This window comes from Trachypithecus francoisi, unplaced genomic scaffold (genome assembly GCF_009764315.1).
Source record: "Trachypithecus francoisi isolate TF-2019V2 unplaced genomic scaffold, Tfra_2.0 Lachesis_group11, whole genome shotgun sequence".
Taxonomy (NCBI): Eukaryota; Metazoa; Chordata; class Mammalia; order Primates; family Cercopithecidae; genus Trachypithecus; species Trachypithecus francoisi.
Window position 1 is genome coordinate 98,017,793 of NW_022681456.1, and position 23,989 is coordinate 98,041,781.

Here is a 23,989-nt window from a genome sequence, read left to right on the forward strand (position 1 = left end):
TCAGAATGAAGTACTACCCTGATAACTCCAAAACTATAGCCTTAGGCAAAAGCCTTTCCACCAGAGATAACCAGTACTTTAAATGTGAGGGAAACAGAGTTACTGGGCAGCTAGAAGTGAAAAAAGTCGTTACTTTAACACTACTAATAAAATATGCTCATAATATCTCTTATATGAACATCCTACCCAAATCATTATTATTTTCGTAGATTCGTGGGGATGTCTTTACCAGGGGAGCTATTTAGGGACATGACAGTATACAGCTGTGGTGGTAGAAGTGGTAAGCCAGTGGAAATAATTAACTAGGGGTTGAGACAACTGAGAACCCTGACATCGGAAATAACTGAGTGCAGTGGCATTTGAGGTGTGTTTGAACATGTTAAACCCAGGTGTTGGCCCTCTGCAGATAGCTGGCATGATGGCTCTTTGTTATGAAAGTAAGCAAAAAGGAGCAGCAGAACTGTCTTTATTCCTTACATAAAGTAATAACTACTATTCCATTCCTCTTGTTCTTCTCATCCACTTGGCAGTCAGTCTTTCCATAAAAACTCACCTAGACAGCAAGAGGTGCTTGAAAGCACATGTTTACAAGGCCCTCGGCTTTCTTTGTTGCAAAAGAAATAATTGCTTTGATGTTTGTATCAGTTTACTGCTAGGGGTTTTATTGCTGCAAACAATTTTTTATGAAATTCTACAGAAGGGAAAATTACTCTGCCTGCCCATCCATCTAATGTGCCTCCCACCACTGCCACTACACACATATTACACACATTTATAGTCTCCTTGGAATCATCAGAACTGAAAGGTTCAGAGCAGCCATAGTACCCATCAAACTCATACATCTGCATTTTAGGTCACACTGTGCTTATGAGCCTCTGAATAAATGAGAATCAATCACATTGTTTAAAGTATAAAAGCCTTATTTCTTGTGTTTGAAACTCTCTTGTCACCATGCACAATGATTTGAGCCCAGTAGTTGCTCACTATTTTTTTTATTTTTATTGTGCATTTGTCATGTACAATATGATGTTTGAAGTATATAAAAATTGTGAAATAGTTAAATCTAGCTAATTAACAAAAGCAAATCTTATATAGCTATCATTTTGTGGCAAGAACACTTATCCACTATCTTTACATTTTTCAAGGATACAATATATCATCATTAACTCTAGTCAATGTGCTATATAAGAGATCTCTTGAACTTATTCCCCCTGTCTAACTGTATGTAGGATGAGGCATACTTCATTCTATTTTGCTTCACCTTATTGTGCTTTGCAGATACTGTGTTTTTACAAATTGAAGATTTGTGGTAAGCCTGCATTGAACAAATCTATTGGCACCATTTTCCAGCAGCATATGCTCACTTCATGTCTCTGTGTCACATTTTGGTAATTCTTGCAATAGTTCAAACTCTATGATTATTATTATTATACCTGTTATGTTGATCAGTATTCTTCAATGTTACTACTGTAACTATTTTGGGGCTCCAAGAACCACACCCATTTAAGACGGCAAACTTAATAGATAAATGTGTGTTTCTAATTACTCCACCCACTAGCTGTTCCTCTGCCTCACTCCCTCTCCTTTGGTTTTCCTATTCCCTGAGACATGACAATATTGAATTTAGTCTAATTAACTCTACAATGGCCTCTAACAGTTCAGGTGAAAAGAAGAGCCGCACATCTCTCGCTTTACACTTGATCTTAGCCAAAAGGTTGAGAAGCGATACATCTCTCACTTTAAATCAGAAGCTATAAATGATTAAGCTGAATGAGGAAGGCATGTTGTAAGCAAAGACAAGCCAAAAGCAGACCTCTTGAGCCAAACAGTCCAATTATGAATATAAAGGAAAAATTATTAAAGCACATTAAAATTGCTAGTCCAGTGAACACACAAATAATAAAAAAGCAAGACACCTTCATTGCTGAATGGAGAACGTTTGAGTGGTCTAGATTGAAGGTCAAATCACCCACAGTATTTCCTGAAGCCAAAGCCTAACCCACAGAAGAACTCTCTTCAATTCTCTGAAGGCTGAGAGAGGTGAGGAAGAAAAGTGTGATATTAGCATATGTTCGTGAGGTTTAAAGAAAGACACTGTCTCTGTAACTTGGAAGTGCATGGTGAAGCAGCGAGGGCTGATATACACGCTTTAAAAAGTCCTTCAGAAGACCTAGCTAAGATCATTGAGGAAGACAGCTACCTTAAATGACAGGTTTTCACCATAGCTGAAGCAGCCTTCTATTGGAAGAAGATGTTATATAGGACTTCCATAGCTAGAGAGGAGAAGGAAATGACTGGTTTTAAAGCTTCAAAGGACAGGCTGACTCTCTTGTTAGGGGCTAATGCAGCTCTTTGCTTTAAATTGAAGCCAATGCTCATTTACTGTTCTGAAAATCCTAGGACCCTAAGAATGATGCTAAATCTACTCGGCCTGTTTTCTATAAATAGAACAACAAAGCCTGGACAACAGCACATCTGTTTACAGTATAGTTTACTGAATATTTTAAGCCCACTGCTGAGATCTACTGCTCAGAAAAGAATATATTCCTTTCAAAATATTACTACTCATTGACAATGCACCTAGCCACCCAAGAGCTGTGATGAAGATGTGGAAGGAAATTAATGTTGTTTTCATGTCTGCCAACACCAACATCTATTTTGCAGCCCATAGATCAAGGAATCATTTCAACTTTTAAGTCTGATTATTTAAGAAATACCTTTTGTAAGGCTATAGCTGCCATAGACAAAGATTCCTCTGAGGAATCTGAGAAAGATAAATTAAAAACCCTCTGGAAAGGACTCACCATGCTAGATGCCATTAAGAACATTTGGATTCAAAGGAGGAAATCAAAATATCAATGTGAACAGCAGTTTGAAAGAAGTTGATTCTAACCCTCCTGGATGACTTTGAGAGGTTCAAGCCTTCAGTGAAGGAAGTAACCACAGCTGTGGTGGAAATAGTAAGAGAACAAGAATTAAACATGAAGCCTGAAGATGTCACTGAATTGCCACAATCTCAGGATAAAATTTTAATGAATGAAAAGTAGCTTCTTACAGATGAGCAAAGAAAGTGGTTTCATTGAGATGGAATCTAACTCCTGATGAAGATTTTGTGAACATTGCTGAAATGACAAAAATGGATTTAGAGTTTACATAAACGTAGTTGCTAAAGCAGCAGCAAGGTTTAAGAGGATTTACTCCAATTTTTAAAGAAGTTCTACAGTGGCTAAAATGCTAATAAACAACATTACATGCTACAGCGATGTGGCAAATTTCATCACTGTCTTATTTTAAGAAATTGTCACAGTCACCCCAAACTTCAGCAACCACCACCCTGATCAGTCAGCAGCCATCAACATCAAGGCAAGACACTTTACTGCTAAAAAGATTATGACTCATTGATGGCTCAGATGTTCATTAATATTTTTTAGCAATAAAATTCTGTGGGGGGTTTTGTTGGTTTTTTTTTTTCCCCCGAAATAGAGTCTTGCTCTGTCACCCAGGCTGGAGTGCAGTGGCACCATCTTAGCTTACTGTAGCATCAAACTCCAGGCCTCAAGCAATTCTCTCTACTCAGCCTGCCAACATGCTGGGATTATAGACATGACCTACAATGCCTGCCCAATAAAATATTTTTTATTTTATGTATGTAGTTTTTTTAGACATAATGCTATTGCACACTTAATAAACTACAGTATGGTATAAACTTTACTTTTATATGCAGTGGGAAACAAAAAATTCATATCACTCACTTTATTGCTATATTTCTTTTATTTCAGTGATCTGGAACAGATCCCACAATATCTCTGAGATCTGCTTGACCAATATCCCCCCATTTTCCTTCCCTCCTAACCACCCCAACCTCTGGTAACCAGCAATCTGCACTATACTTCTATGAGATCAATTTTTTTTAGATTCCACATATGAGTGAAATTGTGTGGTATTTATCTTTCTGTGTCTGGCTTATTTTACTTAGCATAATGTTTTTCAAACTCATCCATGTTGTCACAAATGAGAAGATTTCATTCTTTCTATGGTTGAATAGTATTCTATTGTGCATGTATACCAAATTTTCTTCATCCATTCACCCACTGATGGACACTTAGGTCGGCTCCACATTGTGAATATTATGAATAGTGCTATTGTGAATAACGCTGCAATAAATGTGTGTAGAGATAGCTCTTCAACATATTAATTTGATTTCCTTTGGATATATACCCTGTAGTAATATAAAGTGTTAGTACCAGAGAGATGAGTAGAATGAGTAGAAGTTAACCAGGCGAAGAAGAGGAGGCCATGTCCTTCCTGAATAACAGAGTAGTACATTCCGAGTCCAGAAAAGATTAGGCAATACATACAAAACTAAGTGAAAGCCAGCCACACTGGAATGTAGAGTGTGCAGAGGGAAGTGGCAATAAATGAGCCTAGGGAGGAACCTGGGCTCCCTTTCCATGAGCCAGTCATTGCAGGGATTGCAATAAGCACTTACCATAAGTTGAGCTTTAACCCAGCATATCTGGGGAGCTAAAGATCACATCTAAGAAATGAATATCCTAATGCACACCCCCCACAAATAACTACTCTGTCCCAAAGTACCCATGTCCCCCAGTGCTGTGCAGACTGGGTTTTACAAATGGACTAGCAGGTTATGAGATGTTTTTCAGGTGATACCCTAAATCTTATCATTAGAGATTGATTCTTCAGGATTAACACTTGCATTTGAAATTCAAATAGATTTGAGAAAGCTCAATCATTACATTCTTAGTTCTTTGTTATTTTATGAGAATTAAAAGACAGTGTTCTCTTTTGCTGACAACTAGCTATTATCACAGGAATGGAAGAACAGAAATGATGATAGGAAGAGGAGAAATGAACACTTTTGAGTCTCAAGCAATGCCCAAAGGTGGCATCAAGGCACTAGTGCCAATGGAGGTGGACCAATATATAGGAAGACGCCTCAGAAAGGGGATTTGGGAAAAGGCTAAAAATGAAACTAATTTGTAGCTATATCAATAGCTATATCTAAGTCCATTTTGAAAGCACATTTTTTTTTTATTATACTTTAAGTTCTAGGGTACATGTGCACAACATGCAGGTTTGTTACATATGTATACATGTGCCATGTTGGTGTGCTGCACCCATTAACTCATCATTTACATTAGGTATATCTCCTAATGCCATCCCTCCCCCCTCCCCCCACCCCACAATAGGCCCCCTTGTGTGATGTTCTCCTTCCTGTGTCCAAGTGATCTCATTGTTCAATTCCCACCTATGAGTAAGAATATGCAGAAGCACACATTTTTTTTAACAGATACGAATAAGTAGTTCCTTTGTTTTTTCACTCCACAGGTCTTAACTGAGGAATCAATTGTGTGCTGAAAACAATGCAAATCTCTAAAGATAAAAAAGAAAGAGAGAGAGAGAGAATGACACAGCTTCTGTACTCAATGAGCGAAAGGATTACCAGGTGTGATAAGAGTTCCTAACTAACTCAACTAGAGAAGAAAGGTCAGGGAGGCCACCTCAGTGGCAGTGATTTCTGCCCTGAGTTTCTAAAGCAGAGTTATTATGATGGGGAGAATGGTGATATGATTAAAGACAAGAGTCCTATTCTCGAGCAGTTAATAGCTAAAAATAAAGAGAGTGCGAGGTGTGAATTCAGAAGTTTGGACCTGTTGGTAACATGACTTGTAGATACGCTTGCTATAAAGGTACATAGAATAAGATCAGAAGAATGATGTGTAGAGATGGTTGTGGAAGACAGAAGTAGAAGGTCAACAGGCAATTGGCATGACACCAGAAAGAAACCTAAAAGGCACATTCTTAGTTCAGAATTATAGCACATTTGGGAAAAAAAAAAAAGAAGGTGATGTCTCAAAACTGATATTGAAATAAATCCCATTAATTGAAGAAAATAAGTTGATCTTAAATCTGTTTGCTAACTATGATTTTCAACAAGAGACTTGTCAGGGAGTAATTTTACTCAAATCCTTATAGATTGAGAGAATTAAAAATAGAAACTTTTCTTTCTGTTAATGCCATTAGCTGACAGCTAATGAGATTGAAGGAATATGACATAATAAACTTATTCATAAGCACCCTAAACTTGTATTATTTAATATAACTTTCAAAACAATGTCTCCATGTTTCTACTTTGAGTAACTCAGCTGTGACCTCTCTTCACACCATTAAGGAACTTCTACTTATCCAGTCCAGAAAACCAAAGTTTTCCATTCTCCCTTACTCAAGAGTTGTTTGTTTAATCCAATTTAATCTGCTGACCACAGACCATGTAGGTAATTGTAAAAGACCTACTCTCAGGTTTTCATTGGCAGAACCTGAGACAAGATCCACGGAGACAAATGTAGACAGTGCTGTTTCTGTGGCAGTTTCTGCTTGGTTTCTATTAGGTTGATGACTGCATGACTTCCTGGTTTCTCTTGCTTCCAGTTTCTCTTTTCCTCTAGGCTGCATGCTTATTTGTTCTGTTTTGGTTTGGTTTTGCTATGATTTTGCTTTTATTTTTTGCTAAAGATCTGCAGAAATACATATTTTTATTAGCAAAGGTTCAGCACCATGCAGACATAAACAATTAAGAGGTATAATTTCATGAATTTTGTTGTCACAATAGAGAGAAATCAGAAGGAGGAGATAAATGGTGAGCAGCCAGTCCATCCAGGCATTGAGAAACTTTCCAAATAGCAGGGGGTCAAATGTGAAAGAACAGCAAAAGGGGAAAGAGGAGATAGGCAAAACAATCTGGCTGAGCACTGATGGATCCTTAAAAGTTCTTGCCCTTGACTTTACACATTTATTTCTTATTAATGGTGGAATATTTTCTTGGACACTAATAGGTCAAAACATGAATGCATCTCCACTCTGCTCCCCTTAAAACTGTCTTGCTGTGTAAGTGAACCATACCCTCATTCTCCCAGAGCTGTACTGCTTCTTTAGAAACCAGGGAAACCTCACTCTTCCTCCACGAGGTTACTAAGTTCTGTAGACCTAGTAGGGCCTCTTATTCTCCCCGGATCTTTCCAAAGCCAACACTTGAATTCAAGCCTTTAGTCTCTCTTATCAAACTTCAATTCAATCTCCCAGATTCTGAACTCACTCATGCTAATCCATCCTACAGAATCTTAATAAATGATTTGATACAAATCACTGTCAAGCTCCTGCTTAAAACCTTTAGCTGTTTTCCTCCTGCCTGACATGTTAAATGCCAACTTCTCTGCTTGGATGTAAAGCCTCACACAACATGGCTCTGACTTGCCCTTCCAGGCTTTGTTCTGTCTGCTCCCCTTTGTGTTCTCAATGGTCCTATCCTAGAGATAAATCATTCCCTCTTGCTGGAATGTCCCCTTGATCATTCTCTCTCAAGAGCTTTCCCATCCATCAAGGCCCATGACGATGGCTAACATGCTCACATCTTCTCCCCTCCTCCGAGCTTCAGTAGTACTTTGTGTGAATGTCTCCCAGGGTACCTACTTTATTTATTTTATTTTTTATGTATTTGTTGTGGCTGTCACTTTTCCTGCTAGGTTTTAGTTAGATGAAACAGTGAGGATGTGATTAAAAATAGGGGTTTAAATCTTTGCCCCTTAACTCCTGTGGGGCCTTGGGCAATTATTGGACTTAAGACTTAGTTTTCTCATCTGTAAAATGGAGTGATAACATATTTGCTTCATACAACTGTTGTGAAATTATATAAATTAATACATGTAAAACATACGAAAGAGTGCCATAATACGTACTCAAAAGTGCTTAATTATTTGTAGTATTTATTTTATCTTTATAACTCTCACAATGTCAAGAATATAGCTTTGTATGTAGCAGATATTAAAAAGACAGTGTAGGCAAAGGAGAAATGAAATCACTGAAATAATGACAAGAAAAAGCAAAAAAGAAGGAAGCAAGAAGAGAGGAAGGAAGGAAGGAAGGAAGGAAGGAAGAAAGGAAGGAAGGAGGGAAGGAAGGAAGGAAGGAAGGAAGGAAGGAAGGAAGGAAGGAAGGAAGGAAAATATTAAAGCTAAAAAAGAGAGGAGTTACATTAAAACCTTTTAAATACTAAATTTGGACAAATAAGTTTTGCCCTAGCCTGTGCCTCTGATATGATAACAACATATCAGTCTGGGTAATTAATGAAGAATAAAATTATTTATCACATTTCCAGAGGTTGTGAAGTCCAAGATCAAGGTGCCGGCAGGTTCATTATCTGGTAAAAGTCTGGTCTCCTCCTCCAAGATGGCACCTTGAACACTGTTCGCCTCAGAGTAGAAGAATGCTGTGTCCTCTATGGCATAAGGTGGAAGGGTGAAAAGAGACAAAATCCCTCTGTCAAGTCCTTTTATGTGGTACCTAACCCCATTCGTAAGGGAAAAGCCATTATGGACTAATTAACTCTTAAGGGCCATATCTCTTAATAGTATTATATTAGTCATTTGGCCATTAAGTTTGAACACCTGAATTTTGGAGGGGACACATTCAAACCAGAGCACATTTCTACTGCAGTAAGAGGTGCAAGGTCTGAAGTATTTTTTCAATATAATGCAAAGAAGCAGTGCTTCACCATAATACGATGCATATATTTTTTCAATATAATGAAAAGAAGTAGTGTTTCACCATAGTATGATGCATTAGTTATACAAAGGACATTCACATGGCTTATTTCATACATAGGACAGAAAGTACTTAAGCACAAAATATGGAGAAAACCATGTACTAATATTTCTCTGGGGCACTGTATTACTTCACTGGACAAATCCACTGAAAACACATGCACACACACATACACAGACACAAAGAATCACAAACAAACAAGCACAACTCCGCAAAGTTTACCATCTACTTCATCTCGATGTTCTGAAGATGTGCTGGTTGAAGACAGTTCACAACTCCATAAATGAAAACAACATGGCAGTATGTCCTGAGCAGATAAATTTCTTCTTATTCAAAAGACCTTTGGATGGTTTAAGGTTTGTATAAATAAACAAATGACATTTCAAAGTCAGCTTTCAAAATGCATTAATGTAGCAGCATGTAAATTTTCTGCTTTCAATCACATTTAAAATGACAAGAATAAATGAGAATTATTGGAACTGCAGGAGTCAAATCACAATTCAGAAACTGCATGTTAGGTATGCTAAGTAAATTTAACAAGATTGATATCCAAGTGAACATTAATACGATCAGAAAACTCTGAGAGATGAAGGAGCTAAAACAATGGAGGGAAAACAAAACAAAATGGACAAAAGAATTTTAATACAATTTTGTTTGAAACTGAATGAATAAATCTAGGGAAAGAATTACCTATCACTTTAGAATTTTTGTATAATATGATTACCATAAAATGACGTAAGCTTTGAAATTTGACCCAGTATCTAGCTAATAAGGCTATTTCTCTCTACCATAAGAATATTTGGAAAGACACAACATAGCCAAAAGTAAATTAATAATCCACTTTCTTTGTCACCCCTAAACCTACTGTCTTCTACCTTCTGCCTAAAATGCCCCTCCAGTTGTGCCTGTCCCAGCTACCCTCACCACCATAGTGCACCTAGAAATTCCTTCTCTTCTCTCAAGGCTCTGATCAAGACACATAACTTCTCTCACTGCCCCCAAACACACTAATTTCTTTCCTTGCAAACCTACAGCACTTTTCAAAAAGTTAAATAGCCCGCTAAAGTGTCTGACTTTTCTGTCCTCCTTACCAGCCTATAGCAGAGGTTTACTCAAAGTTTCTCTGTTCCCAGTAGCTGCCCCTTCCTGTGGCCATCTTCTCCGCCTATCTAAATCCTGACCTTCAGGTTTAGTTCAAAACATCTGTCTCCCAGGAAGCCTTCCCTGAACCCTTGGACTGATTCACATGTCACTCCTCAGTGCTGTGCACATTTCTCTCACAGAATGTAACATGTACTGAAATGATCAATTTGCCTATAGTCATCAGATTATAGTCATGTTTCTCCATATCGATATCTGTAGCATCTAACATAGTATATGGTCTATGGGATGCTGAGTAAATGACTAGCTGAATGCCTTATTTCTTAGCCATAATTAATTCATTCTGTTATTTTCCTTATGAGAAGAGGTGGTAAATAGGAAAAAAAATTTAATTCTGAAAGGTTATTCTCTTTGCAATAACAATTGCCTTTTGTTAATCATCTCTATTGTTTTTGCACATGATAATAATAGGAATTATTTTATAACTGAAGCCTCAGAAATCGTCTAGAACAAACTGTACAAAAGCACAAAGATGATATGTCAATGACTCAGGGACACTGAAAACTCTATGTGTTCAAAAACAGGCTCAATATTTTTTCTTATAGTGCACTTCCATCTTCTTGTATGGTCAATGTATTAGGCCTGTTTTGGAGTGCCTGCCTATGACAGTTAGTTTTATGTGTCAACTTGGCTAAGCTATGGGCCCCTGCTATTCAAAAACTAACCTAGGTGTTACTGTGAAGGTATTTTGTGATATGATTAGCATCTTCCATCAACTGACTTTAAGTAAAGGAAATTATCCTCAATTTTCTAAGGGGGCCTCACCTAAACAAATGAGAGACCTGAAGAACAAAACTGAGGTTTCTCTGACAAAACAGAAATTCTACCTGTAGACTGCAGCATCAGCCCCTGCCTGAGAATTTCCAGCCTGCCCTTCTTGATAGCCTGTCCTATGGATTTCAAATTTACCTAGCCAGTCCCCATAATGGCATGAGACTTCCCTGTGATAGATAGATGATAGATGGATAGATAGATAGATACATGATAGATAGATAGATAGATAGATAGATAGATAGATAGAGTCCTACTCATTCTGTTTCACTGCTAGAACCCAGATTGATACCTTGTCCTACCCATATTTCTTTTTCAGGGAAATTATTCTCATTCACAGGTCCAATTGCTTGGACGCTAGATCATATGACCATCCCCAGCTCTCCCAGACACTATTGTTTAGACCTAGGCCCCAGATGCAAAGGAAGCTATCCATACCCTGGCAGGCAATCTAATTTACTTTGACTTGCTTAAGAAGAATGAAAACAATGAATTTAATTTTTTTCTAGGCATTTAGAATTATGACAAGCAGTATATAGCTAAGGGTCAGAGTGACTGAAAACTAAATACACAAAATAATTCAAGTTATAGAAAATAAAGAATCAACGGAAGTATAAAGAAAAGCAGAGACATTAGGAGGGAGGGAGGGAAGGAGGGACGAAAGAATAAAAAAGAGAAAAACAAGAAATTTTTGTTAATTTAGTTCCTTGGTCCCTGTATTAGTCCATTCTCATGCTGCTATAAAGAACTGCCTGAAACTGGGTAATTTATAAAGGAAAGAGATTTAATTGACTCACAGTTCCACAAGGCTGGGGAGGCCTCAGAAAATTTACAATCATGGCAGATGGGAAGCAAACACATCCTTCTTCACATGGTGGCAGGAGAGAGAAATGCGGAGCAAAGGGGAAAAGTCCCTTAAAAAACCACCAGATCACATGAGAAATCACTTACTATCATGAGAACAGCATGGAGGAAACACCCCCATGATCTAATCACCTCCCACGAGGTCCCTCCCTCAACACATAGGAATTATAAGTTGGATTACTATTCAAGATGAGATTTTGGGTAGGGACAAAGTCAAATCATATCATTCCACCCCTGGACCCTCCCAAGTCTGGCGTCCTCACATTTCAAAACACAATAATGTCTTTCCAACGGTACCCCAAAGTCTTAACTCATTCCAACATTAACCCAAAATCTTATCTGAGACAAGGCAAGTTTCTTCCACTTATGAGCCTGTAAAATCAAAAGAAAGTTAGTTACTTCCTAGATACAGTTGGGGTACAGGCATTGAGTAAATGTTCTCGTTCCTAATGGGAGAAATTAGCCAAAATAAAGCCAAAATACAGTCCCATACAAGTCTGAAGTCCAGCTGCACAGTCATTAAATCTTAAAGTTCCCAAATGATCTCCTATGTCTCATATCCAGGTCACACTGATGCAAAAGGTGGGCTCCCATGGCCTTGGGCAGCTCTGCCCCTGTGGCTTTGTAGGGTACAATCTCTCTCCAGGCTGCTTTCACAGGCTGCCATTGAGTGTCTGCAGCTTTTCCAGGCACACGGTGCAAGCTGTTGGTTGATCTACCATTCTAGGGTCTGGAGGACAATGGTCTTCTTCTCACAGATCCACTAGGTGGTGTCCAGTGGGAACTCTGCGGGGGGGCTCCCATCCCACATTTCCCTTCTGCACTGCCCTAGCAGAGGTTCTCCATGAGGACTCTGCCCCTGCAGAGTCCAAAATTCTGCCTGGATATCCAGGCATTTCTATATATCCTCTGAATTCTGAGTGGAGCTTCTCAAACCTTAATTTTTGACTTCTGTGCACCCGCAGGCCCGACACCACATGTAAGCCACCAAGGCTTGGGGCTTGCACTCTCTGAAGCAACAGCCCAAAATGTTTATTGGCCCCTTTTAGCCATGGCTGGAGTCGAAGCAGCTGGGACACAGCATGCCATGTCCTAAGGCTGTATAGAGCAAAGGGGCACTGGGCTTGGCCCAGGAAATCATTTTTCCCTCCCAGGCCTCTTGGCCTGCAATGGGGGGGCTGCTGCAAAAGTCTCTGACAAGCCCTGGAGACATTTTCCCCATTGTCTTGGCAACTGGCTCTTCATTACTTATGCAAACTTCTGCAGCCAGCTTGAATTTCTCCTCAGAAAATGGGTTTTTTCCTTTCTATCTCATGGTCAGGCTGCATGTTTTCCATACTTTTTTTTCGGTTTTTTTTTTTTTTTTTTTTTTGAGACAGAGTCTCTCTCTGTCCTCTAGGCTGGAGGGCAGTGGCGCGGTCTCAGCTCACTGCAAGCTCCGCCTCCTGGGTTCATGCCATTCTCCTGCCTCAGCCTCCTGACTTGCATAAGTAATGAAGAGCCAAATGCCAATTGCCAAGACAATGGGGAAAATGTCTCCAGGGCTTGTCAGAGACCTTTGCAGCAGCCCCTCCCATCGCAGGCCAAGAGGCCTGGGAGGGAAAAATGATTTCCTGGGCCAAGCCCAGTGCGCCCTTGCTCTATACAGCCTTAGGACACAGCATGCTGTGTCCCGGCTGCTTCAACTCCAGCCATGGCTACAGGCACCCACCACCACGCCCTGTTAATGTTTTATATTTTCAGTAGAGATAGGGATTTCACCATGTTAGCCAGGATGGTCTCTATCTCCTGACCTCGTGATCTGCCTGTCTCAGTCTCCCAAAGTGCTGGGATCACAGGCATGAGCTACCATGCCCAGCCAATGTTTTCCAAACTTTTATGCTCTGCCTCCTCTTGAATGCTTTGACACTTAGATATTTCTTCTGCCAGTTACCCTAAGTCATCTCTCTCAAGTTCAAATTTCCACAGATCTGTAGGGCAAGGGAAAAAATGACACCAGTCTCTTTGCTAAGCATAGCAAGAGTCACCTTTGCTCCAGTTCCCAAGAAGTTCCTCATCTTCATGTGAGGCCACCTCAGCCTGGACTTCATTGTCCACATTCACTACCAGCATTTTGGTGCAACCATTCAAGAAGTCTCTAGGAACTTCCTGATTTTCCCACATTTTCCTGTCTATGGAACCCTTCAAATCTCTAGGAAGTTCCAAACTTTCCCACATTTTCCTATCTTCTTCTGAGCCCTCCAAACTGTTCCAACCTCTGCCTGTTACCCAGTTCCAAAGTTGCTTCCACATTTTGGGTTATCTTTATACCACCCCACTCCCTCAGGACCAATTTACTGTATTACTCCATTCTCACTCTGCCATAAAGAACTGCCTGGGACTGGGTAATTAAAAAAAAAAAAAAAAAAAAAGAGGTTTAATTGACTCACAGTTCTGCATGGCTGGGGAAGCCTCAGGAAATTTGCAATCATGGCAGAAGGGGAAGCAAACACATCCTTCTTTACATGGTGGCAGGAGAGAGAAGTGCAAAGTGAGGTGGGGGGGGCCCTATAAAATCATCAGATTTCATGATAACTCACTCATTATCACGAGAACTGCATTATCACGAGAACTGCACCTCCATGATCTGCTCAACTCCCATGAGGTCCCTTTTCCAACATGTGGGAATTATAATTTGGATTACAATTCAAGATGAGATTCTGGGTGGGAACACAGTCAAATCATATCAGTCCCTATGGCTTTTTGGCTCCAGTTCTAATTCTTATTCTTTTCCATAAGGTATTTCAAATAACTCTCTTTTCCTTACAACCAAAATGCTTATGGCCAAAGTACCCTGACTCAAAACCGTAATATACATTAAGTCTTTTCCAACCCTTTTCATCTTATCAGTCAGCAATTTATATCTCTGCCTATGCTACTTTCTAGATCAAAAATATTCAAAGACTATGTGTTGCCTAAAACTTAAGAGAAAAATTTTTTCATTGTTATTTAAGTTCTTACATAATAAGGCCACTATATGTTTTTCAAAATTTTGTCTTCTTACATCTCAACTTGCTATTATATTCTTCATTTAAAACTAGGTCCTTTCTACTCTCCAAACACTCCTTATAATTATCATCTCCATACTATTTTTCCCTGCCTATCTTACAAAATCTTATCTTCTCATTCCAGTCAATCTCAAATGTCACTGTTAGAGTCCCCACAATCAATGTAATCATTCTTTCCTTTGAAATCCCTTGGCTTTTTTATTTATGATTTTTGGTGCAATAATCACCATTTCCTAATTTCTCATTATATCATTCCTTTTACCCCACTAAGAATATAAATTCCTTGAAAGCAAGATTGGTACTGTCTCATTTTTACATCATAGTGCAGTGATACAAACACAATAAATACTTTAAAAGTCATCTGTGGGAACAAAACTAGTATGTGATAGACCAGATGCTAGATCTGTATCATGCACTAAAACTTCACATCTACGCATCAAACTAAATATTGTTGACCTCGGATCTTAAATTATATTTACTTCTCTATTTTCTAGAATACCTGCATTTGGAAGGATGCATAAATATCAGCATATCATAAGAAAAATGAAAGATATTCCTCCTTGTCAGAGAAAAGTCATAGATACTTACTTTTTCCTCATCCCTTTGCAAATTAAGAAAGAAATGGCAAAGTATTTACATAGCCCTTTGCAATTACAAAACACTCCTTAACATCATTCCCGTTTATTGCGTTGTAATAATCCAAGGAAAATACTGAATTCATTATTATTGTGAAAGGAAAATAGAAGCTTGGGACCCCAAGTCACTGTGCCAAAAGAAAAAAAAATTTAAACTGAAAGTTGGATCATGCCAGAAGCTGCCTTTTCTTTCATTACTAAGCTGACAGTTACCTATAAAAGGTTAAATATCTCCATAAGTAGCTACTCTATATTCACTTTACCTTAGGTAAAGTGGCAGATTTACCAAGTGCAAGACAAATACATAATTAACTGTTCCCCTGACTGCTCCATTTCTCTTGCAAGATGTGGATTCAGTAATGTGACCATATTCTCTCTCTTTTTTTCTCCAGCCCACTTTTCCCCTTTAAATATTGAAGCCCTCAGAATCATCTTTGGAGAAAGACACAGACCACAAAATGTTTTTGTGATTCTGTGTTTATTTTGTCCAGGCATTGCCCTTAACCTAGGCAAAATAAAATTCTAAATTCATTGAGACATGTCTCAGATATTTTTTGGTTTACATTTCCATTTTCAAGATTTGATAATTTAGTTTTAGAAAGGTTAAGTGATTTATGTAAGGTCATATGGCTAGAAGGTTGAAGAAACAACACAAATCTAGGTCTTCTGATTTCAAATAAAAACTAAATCTCTAGAAATGTGAGACTATATAACTAAAAAATTATTAGAAATAATTTGACAGTGAGGTATCTTCAAGAAAGACAGTACAGATTTCCAAAATTTATGACAAACCACCCTCCCTCAAGTAAAAAGTAGAATTAGCAAAAAGTTTCAACCTCTGGAAGAAGATTACATGAGTAGATTTTCTACTAGATATCATTAATTATCAACATATAAGGCCTTTTTATGGATTGAGGAATTTACAATATATTTTTCACTAAAATGCTGATTCTTACTGTAATGTACTGACCACATAAGGTATACTAAAACTCTCCAAAAATAATAAAATGACTTTAGAAATGCTACTATTTTTAACCTGAGATTTTTTGATTAATGAGATGAGTCAGTAAAGTAAGATCCCTAAGTATAATGTAAGTGCCACATAGGGGTGGGAGAATCTTTTATTTCTCCTGTAGAGCTTTAATATTTGAGTCTGAAAAATAAACTTGACAGTGGACAGATTAGCAGGAGAAAAGGCACACAAATTTATTATGTGCATATGAATGAGGGTCTCACAAAGTATAAGATTCAAAGAAGGGCTAGATGGTTGAAGCTTAAATAGCATTTTGAGCAACAGAAAGAATCCTGTTCTTGAAGACTCCTGGAGGGTGGTGACAACAAGTTGGGGGAGGGTACAGGGAGGAACTAGACTATGAACAAAAGTGTCTTATTATGCAGATAAAGTCTCTCAGGTAATGGTCCACAGAAGAAGGGGTGAAAAAGTCTATCTGGATATGGTGTCCTGGGCGTGGAGAACTCTAGTCTCCTCTTCAAAAGGAATTAGTCAGTTCTGCTTAATGTAGATTTAATGGAAGGGGCTCATACCAATCACATTCCTTCTGGAAGAACTTTTCTTAGTAAGAAAAGAGAATATCATAGAAAGTCCCTTCCTGTGCTTTGGGAGAAGCAGAGGGTGAGAGACAGGGAGGCAAGAGAAGGTCAGAGAGACCTTGGTTCTGAAGCTGTTTCTTTAGTTCAAGCATACTCATCACGTCAATGCACCATCCTTGGTGGTATCATTTAGAATACCTTACATATGACTCTGCTGCTTCCACAGATTTACTAAAAAATAAGGAAAATAAAAATTTTATGCAAATAGAAAAGAATCACACAGTTTTAGCTATATATGAACAGTATTCCTGTTTATTTCAAATTTAAATTTTACACAGTGTCAATAAGTTATGTTCAATCTCATTTCCTTGATATGCTTCCTAGTACAAGTTTTCTATCTTATGTATTGGAGACTGCCAAACTGAAGATGAGACTATCTTTATTCGCTAGCCAATATGTAGTGAATAAAATTGATCCACTGCTTCACATGACATAATAAAACTAGATTGGAAATTAGCATTACTGGTATCTATTGAGTGTCTATGTACCAGGTACGGCCTTAGGTATGTGAGGAGAGCAAAAGTCATCCGGTGACCATTAAACAGGCCACTAGAGACAAAAACTCCTTATCTGAAGAATTTAGAAGGGGGCAAAGACCACCTGGTGACCATCACACAAGCCATCCAGAGGCAAAACTCCTTATCTGGGAATTTAGAAGTAATTAAACTTCTAGTTTAATTTAGATACTTCTAGTATCTAAAGTCAGCATCTGGTTCCAGGCCACTTTTCAATGTAAATATTATAAGTAACTAGAATTCCTGCACTTCTCCAAAATGGCATGCCAAAATTCACTGTGCAACCCTTGCTGGCATTAAGGCACCAAAATGTCTACAAATGTAATCATTAATCATAACCTATGTGGCTAATATGGTCAAAATTATCCTTTGGCTCCCGCCTTAAGGTCCATTAATGCTCCTAAGGAATATCTACCATGACGCACTCACTCCTGTCTCTCTGAGGCACTCCACTGCACCCTATTGCAATGTTCTTGCTTTCTAAGAAATTTTCCTTTTACAGACCTATACTTTTGTTAGTAAAATCTTCCTACCAACCTGCAAGTGGAAGACTTCCTGATGCTGGGGCTCTGACACATTGTCCAGCAGTCAGTATACTGATATTATCACATTCTCACAACACTGTGTCAAAAGCATCATTAAACCTATTTCACAAACCAGGAAACTGAGACCTAGAGGAGTGATATAAACATCCAAGATTAACTCAGCTGATATGTAGTAAACTATGGCAGATCTGTAGATGATCTCATATCTAAATTACAAGTTCAGTGCCCTTTCCACTAAGTACTAGGCCATTCTGTTACAGGTAGTTAGATAGGCATCAGCAAGGCAGCAGAGGGCTCTCCCCCCCACCCACTAGGAATATCAGGTGGTGGTTCGATAATTATCACACTACCTCTCTAAAACCAGGAAAAGACAATCTCCTGATGCTTCACAGCTATTAATATTAAAGTGTTGGCCGGGCGCGGTGCCTCAAGCCTGTAATCCCAGCACTTTGGGAGGCCGAGATGGGCGGATCACGAGGTCAGGAGATCGAGACCATCCTGACTAACATGGTGAAACCCCGTCTCTACTAAAAAATACGAAAAACTACCGGGCGAGGTGGCGGGCGCCTGTAGTCCCAGCTACTCGGGAGGCTGAGGCAGGAGAATGGCGTAAACCCGGGAGGTGGAGCTTGCAGTGAGCTGAGATCCGGCCACTGCACTCCAGCCTGGGCGACAGAGCGAGACTCTGTCTCAAAAAAAAAAAAAAATATTAAAGTGTTAATTGAATGCAGATGCCAGGAAGAAGAAACTTCCTGGGCATAAGCTTTAAGAAACAAGATGGCGAAGTATGACCTCTCAGGGACACTCCACTAGAAAAAAGGAAGAAAGCCTCAGGTGGGCATATGTACAACTTCCTAAACACACTGCGCATGCTCAATTCCCAAGGGTAAGGTGGGCACTGAGCATGCGGGAAGCCCACCTAAGAGAAGAATCATGGGAAAGAGGTGATCCCCAAACCACCGTGGCGCGTGTATACCTATGTAACAAAACTGCACATTCTGCACATGTACCCCAGAACTTAAAGTATAATAATAATAATAATATGTTATTATAAGATCTTGGCTATTCTGAGAAAATTTTCTGTCTCACAATAAAATCAATTTGTTTTGCCTGAGAAAAAAAAAGAAAGCCCTAGGATCAAGTTTAAATGCTCTTTTTAACCTTCACATGGTCTCCTCCAAGCACACCTTACTTCCTTTCCTATTCTAAAGCCTTTTCAAGTAACTTCCACCCTTGCTCTGAAATCTGCCTTGGTCCCTTCTTCTGCTTTATGTCCCTCAGCCGAATTCTTTCTTCTGAGGAGGCAAGAATGAAAGTTGCTGCAGACATGTATGGATTCTCTGCCAGTAATTCGGGGTAACTGGGATGCCTTCCACCAGTAACAGTTCTAGTTGAATGGGCTTTTTTCTGGCTTTATTCACAAATAGTGGCAAAACGAAAGATTAAAGAATATGAACTAAGGAAATTTGAACTTTGCTTTCATTTCTGTCTCAAAGATGAGGATACAAATTGGCCATGTCTTAGCTGGACAGCTTCTAGAAAGTAACTCAGAAAGGAAGATTTTTTTCTAATCTGTGAAGTGGATTGGGACATCATAAATTATAGTAAACTGGTGGCTTTCCAAGTGAATTCTGAGGTATCTTGAGGGTTTCTAGGAGCAATCTCAAGGGTTCCCAAATATATCTCAACCAGGAAAACTGATTTTACTATTCTTCCAGACTGGGCTTCTGAACATGAGTCATTTGAATGGAATGTTTCATGAGCAAAGCATCTCTAAAAATCACTAGTACACATTTATTAAGAGCATACAATGTGCCTGAAGCTGGGATATACATTTTCTTCCTACATCAGTTCACTTAAGCTTTAGAACTCTAGTATGCAAGTACTTGTTTCAGAGATAAGGGAACTGTAGCACAGACAGGTAAATTGTCCAAGGCCACACACATTGCTCTCATGCAGATTTACGTCAATACCTTCTCCATCACAAAGAGTCTCTAGTGATGTAGAGATCTTCTTCTCTTTGTGGTATTGAAAGGAAGATGCTCTTACCACTGGAAATTTCCTTTACAGATTTTAATTTTCCTTACAAAAAGATAACCTCTATTCTGTTTTCAGAGCTCCTCGTATATCTGCAGCTTCTCAAAATAACCAACTCAAAATAATCCTACACAAAAGAGGCATATTTGGGGTTGGCATATTTTGGTCTCCTACACTCATAATTTGGGGTCACATATTCTTTTCTGCTACAGGTCAGTAGGCAAGGTTTCTAAGACTTGTTGGCAATTTATATCCTTTATACAGAGACTCTTATGGGAAGCTTCCCAGCTCTTGTAGTGACAACCTACTGAATACAGAAGCAATAGAGAATCATGACATTTTCATTTAATGGTGCTTGTGTGACCACCACAATGGCAGGCTTAAAAAATCATGCCTCGTTAGGATAAAGTTTAAACTCTTTGTCTCAGAAAAAGTCCTTGTATTTTCCTCATATGAGCTTTCCTCTCAGAAAATATTGTTGAACTTGGCTAAAGTCAGTTGATTTTACTATCATGGTCACCACAATATGTAGCTCCAGAGACCACCATTCACAGAATAGTCAATGCAAGTGACACCACTGTGCAGTACCCAGCTTGACCAACAACATGAATTGCAGCTCTATGCTAGCAGTTTTCTCTATTTTAATGTTTTATCTATGATAAATGTAACAGTTGATCAAGATATACCTTTGTTTTGCATCTACTTGTTGACCTAAAGGAAAAAAACAGAGGCGAAATTAGTACAAGTAGAGAGGTTATTTGGACCAAGTTTAAGAACTGCAACCTGAAGCATAGATTCAAGTAGCCCTGAATATACACTCTAATTAGCAGCAGTTACAAGTGGGGTTTTAAAGGAAAAAGCAAGAGGCAGTTCCTTGGTTGTTTGCTAAGATTTTACATTAAAATAATATAATCTATTCCTAGGCTATACACTGCTCTCTGTATCACAAAGTCCAGGAACATGAAGATAATGGATGAGGCAGCAAGTCAGGGAACTACAGAGAAGAAAAAAAAGAAAAAGAATGTCTTAAACAATTGCACCTGGGCATGGATGCAGGGTAAGAGGGGTGTGACTGAAGTCCCATACTCATCTCTCTCTGGGCCTTATAAATTTTGTATACCCCACATAGCTCAAACTGCTCTGAGTTATTTTTCTTTTTCATACTTCATAATTTGCTTAGCAAAAACTCATTACCTAACATAAAGTTACCAACTGTTGAACCCGATTTTTACAACTTCTCTATGTTTATTAATTTCTACCCTAAAATTGCAATAACACCAAAAATATAGAACCTCATAGACCAGTGTAAATACCCAGATCTTCAAGACGTAAATCTAACTCTGAAAGTGGTATTGAATTTTGATTTCTTATTACAGAAGCAATAAAAATATAAAACATCTCTACACCAGTATAATTCTACCTGGTTTTAAACACTGGTAATATTTCTGGAACTCATCTTGCTTTTATTATCATTTTGAAGAAACTCAGCTTTATTTAATTTACTTTTTGATATTAGTCCAAATCAATATAATCAATCTTAGGATAATATCATGCTATATTCAAAACATGACCTAATTTCAAAACTAAAATCCAAGCAAGACTTTTTTTCTTTCTTTTTTTTTTTTTTGTGACAGAATCTTACTCTATCACCTAGGATGGAGTGCAGTGGCACAATCTCGGCTCACTACAACCTCTGCCTCCCGGGTTCAAGTAATTCTCCTGCCTCAGTCTCCTGTATAGCTGGGATTATAGCCGGGTGCCACCATGCCCAGCTAATTTTCATATTTTTAGTAGAGATGGAGTTTCACCATGTTGGCCAGGCTGGTCTTGAACTCCTGACCTCAACTGGTCCACCTGCCTTGGCCTCCCAAAGTGCTGAGATTACAGGCGTGTACCACCATGTCCAGTCCAAGCAAGACTTTTGAAGGAGGCTAGATATATTATGGCCAGCTTCTATTTATAGTTAGATGTAACTACAACTAATGTGAGCCACCACATGTGGCCAGGTGTGACTTTTGGAGAGCTAAGTAACTGTCCCCAGCAACTAAGGAGATGCAGGGAGTTTTACTGGTCTTTGACTCCCATCTAGCAAAGCAATAAGATTGTCAAGCAAAATCTTGGCAATCATAGTGTTGACATCTCAGTATTATATTTCAGCTCTCAATTTACCAAGGCAGGAGCTACCTCCTGTGGGTCTTTCAAGTGTTCCTCAATTGTATGTGCCCAAATTTAATACAAAAAAATGGTCAAGAGCACAGTCTCTGAAGTCACACTGCTTGGGTTTAAATCTCAACACTACTATTTATTAGTTGTATAAACTGACAAAGTACTTAACCTTCTTGTGCCCTCGTTTCCTTTCCTGTGGGACAGGAATAATAACAGCACCGGCCTTCTAGATTTATTGTAATATTTAAATGAATTAATATGTATAAAGTATGAAAAACAGTGTGAAAATAGTAAGCTCTGGGCAAGTGCCTGCTTTCATTAGGCCTTATTGCTCTATGAAGTGTACAAAACTTGATTGAACATTCTGATAGATGAGATTGGAGAAAATTGCAAAATGATCAATAAGTGGAATGAACCAAGCTAATCTGTGGCCAAGCATTAGTCACAATTGGATAAAGTCATCTGAGCTATATATAATAATGTTCTGTTTGTGTTAATTTAAAATTAAATTAAATTACAAGTTTTCACTAAAACTTGGAGTACAGATGTTGTACTCCAAAGGAAGTTCTCAACTATATGTAGAACATACAAGTTCTCTGAAACTGGATACATGACTCTAACCCTCCCACCCTTACCAAGGATATGAAAGAGTTGAGTTGCTGGAGTATGAAGAGAATAGTTGAAAATTTTTTAAAAGATACTTCACGGTAAACTCTAAGTATAATTTCCCACTTTTCCCAAGAGGAAAGAGTATGGAGTATGGAGTATCCAATTCTTACCTTACACCTAAGAGGAGAGGGCACTGGTGTGACTTCTTTTTTTTTTTTTTTTTTTTTTTTTTTTTGAGATAGGGGCTCACTCTGTTACCCAGGCTGGTGTGCAGTGGTACAATCACAGCTCACCACAGCCTCAGGCTCCTGGGCTAAGCTATCCTCCCATGTCAGCCTCTCAAGTAGTTGTGACCACAGGAACATGCCACCACACCTGGCTAATTTTCCTGTTTTATAGAGACAAAGTTTCGCTATGTTGCCCAGGCTGGTCTCGAACTCCTGGGTTTAAATGATCCTTCTGCCTCAGACTTCCAAAGTGCTAGGATTATAGGTATGAGCCACTATGTCTGGTCAGGTTTGACGTTTTGGAGAACTGGATAACTGTCCCCAGCAGCCAAGGAGATGCAGGGAGGTTCACTGGTACTTGCTTCCCAACTAGCAAAGCTATAAGGCCAAAAAAGGGCTGAATACAGTCGTGTGCCTCATAATCACATTTTCGTCAATGACAGACCATGTGTATGACAGTGGTCCCATAAGATTATAACAAAACTGAAAAATTCCTCTTGCCTAGTGACATTATGGCAGGCCATGTCTCACTAACAGGCCTCTCTAACAACTGTTTCAGTACTGAGTAGTTAAGTTAAATATGAAAAGCCAGTGCCCTCATACAAAGGCTGGAATATAACAAAAGCCCACCAAGAGTTTTGTCTAGGCCTTTCCTGAACCTCAAAGCATAATGAAACAAGTTTTATTGTGTGTCTGAAGAAACTCCCCTATCCCCCACAAACAAGTTTATTGGGAGATCTGAAGGAACTCCCCAAACCTCTGTGATTTAGCAGGAGACAAGATAAGGGTCATCACCCCAGCACCTGGACCCACTTAGATTAAGTAAATTGACTGAGGTTCCAGAGGAAGGTCTTCAAGACTCAGACCTTAGTTATAGATTAAAAGAACTTAATCACTTATATCTTTGGATGAATGCACACTTAAACATAGATATATAGCTTAGAAGGTATATAAGCTCTGAAAAACTTTGTAATTTGGAGTTGGTCTGGTGATAATTTCCAGGCCTTCTCCCTGTAACCGGTTACAGAAATAAAAACTCTCTTCCTCCCCAGTTCATCTGCATCTCATTATTGGGCCATGAGAAAGAGCAGCCAACCCTCCATTTGGTCTGGGAATAACATCATAGCTGTCATAATGTTGTAGGACAAACATTACTCATGTGTTTGTGGTGATGCTGCTGTA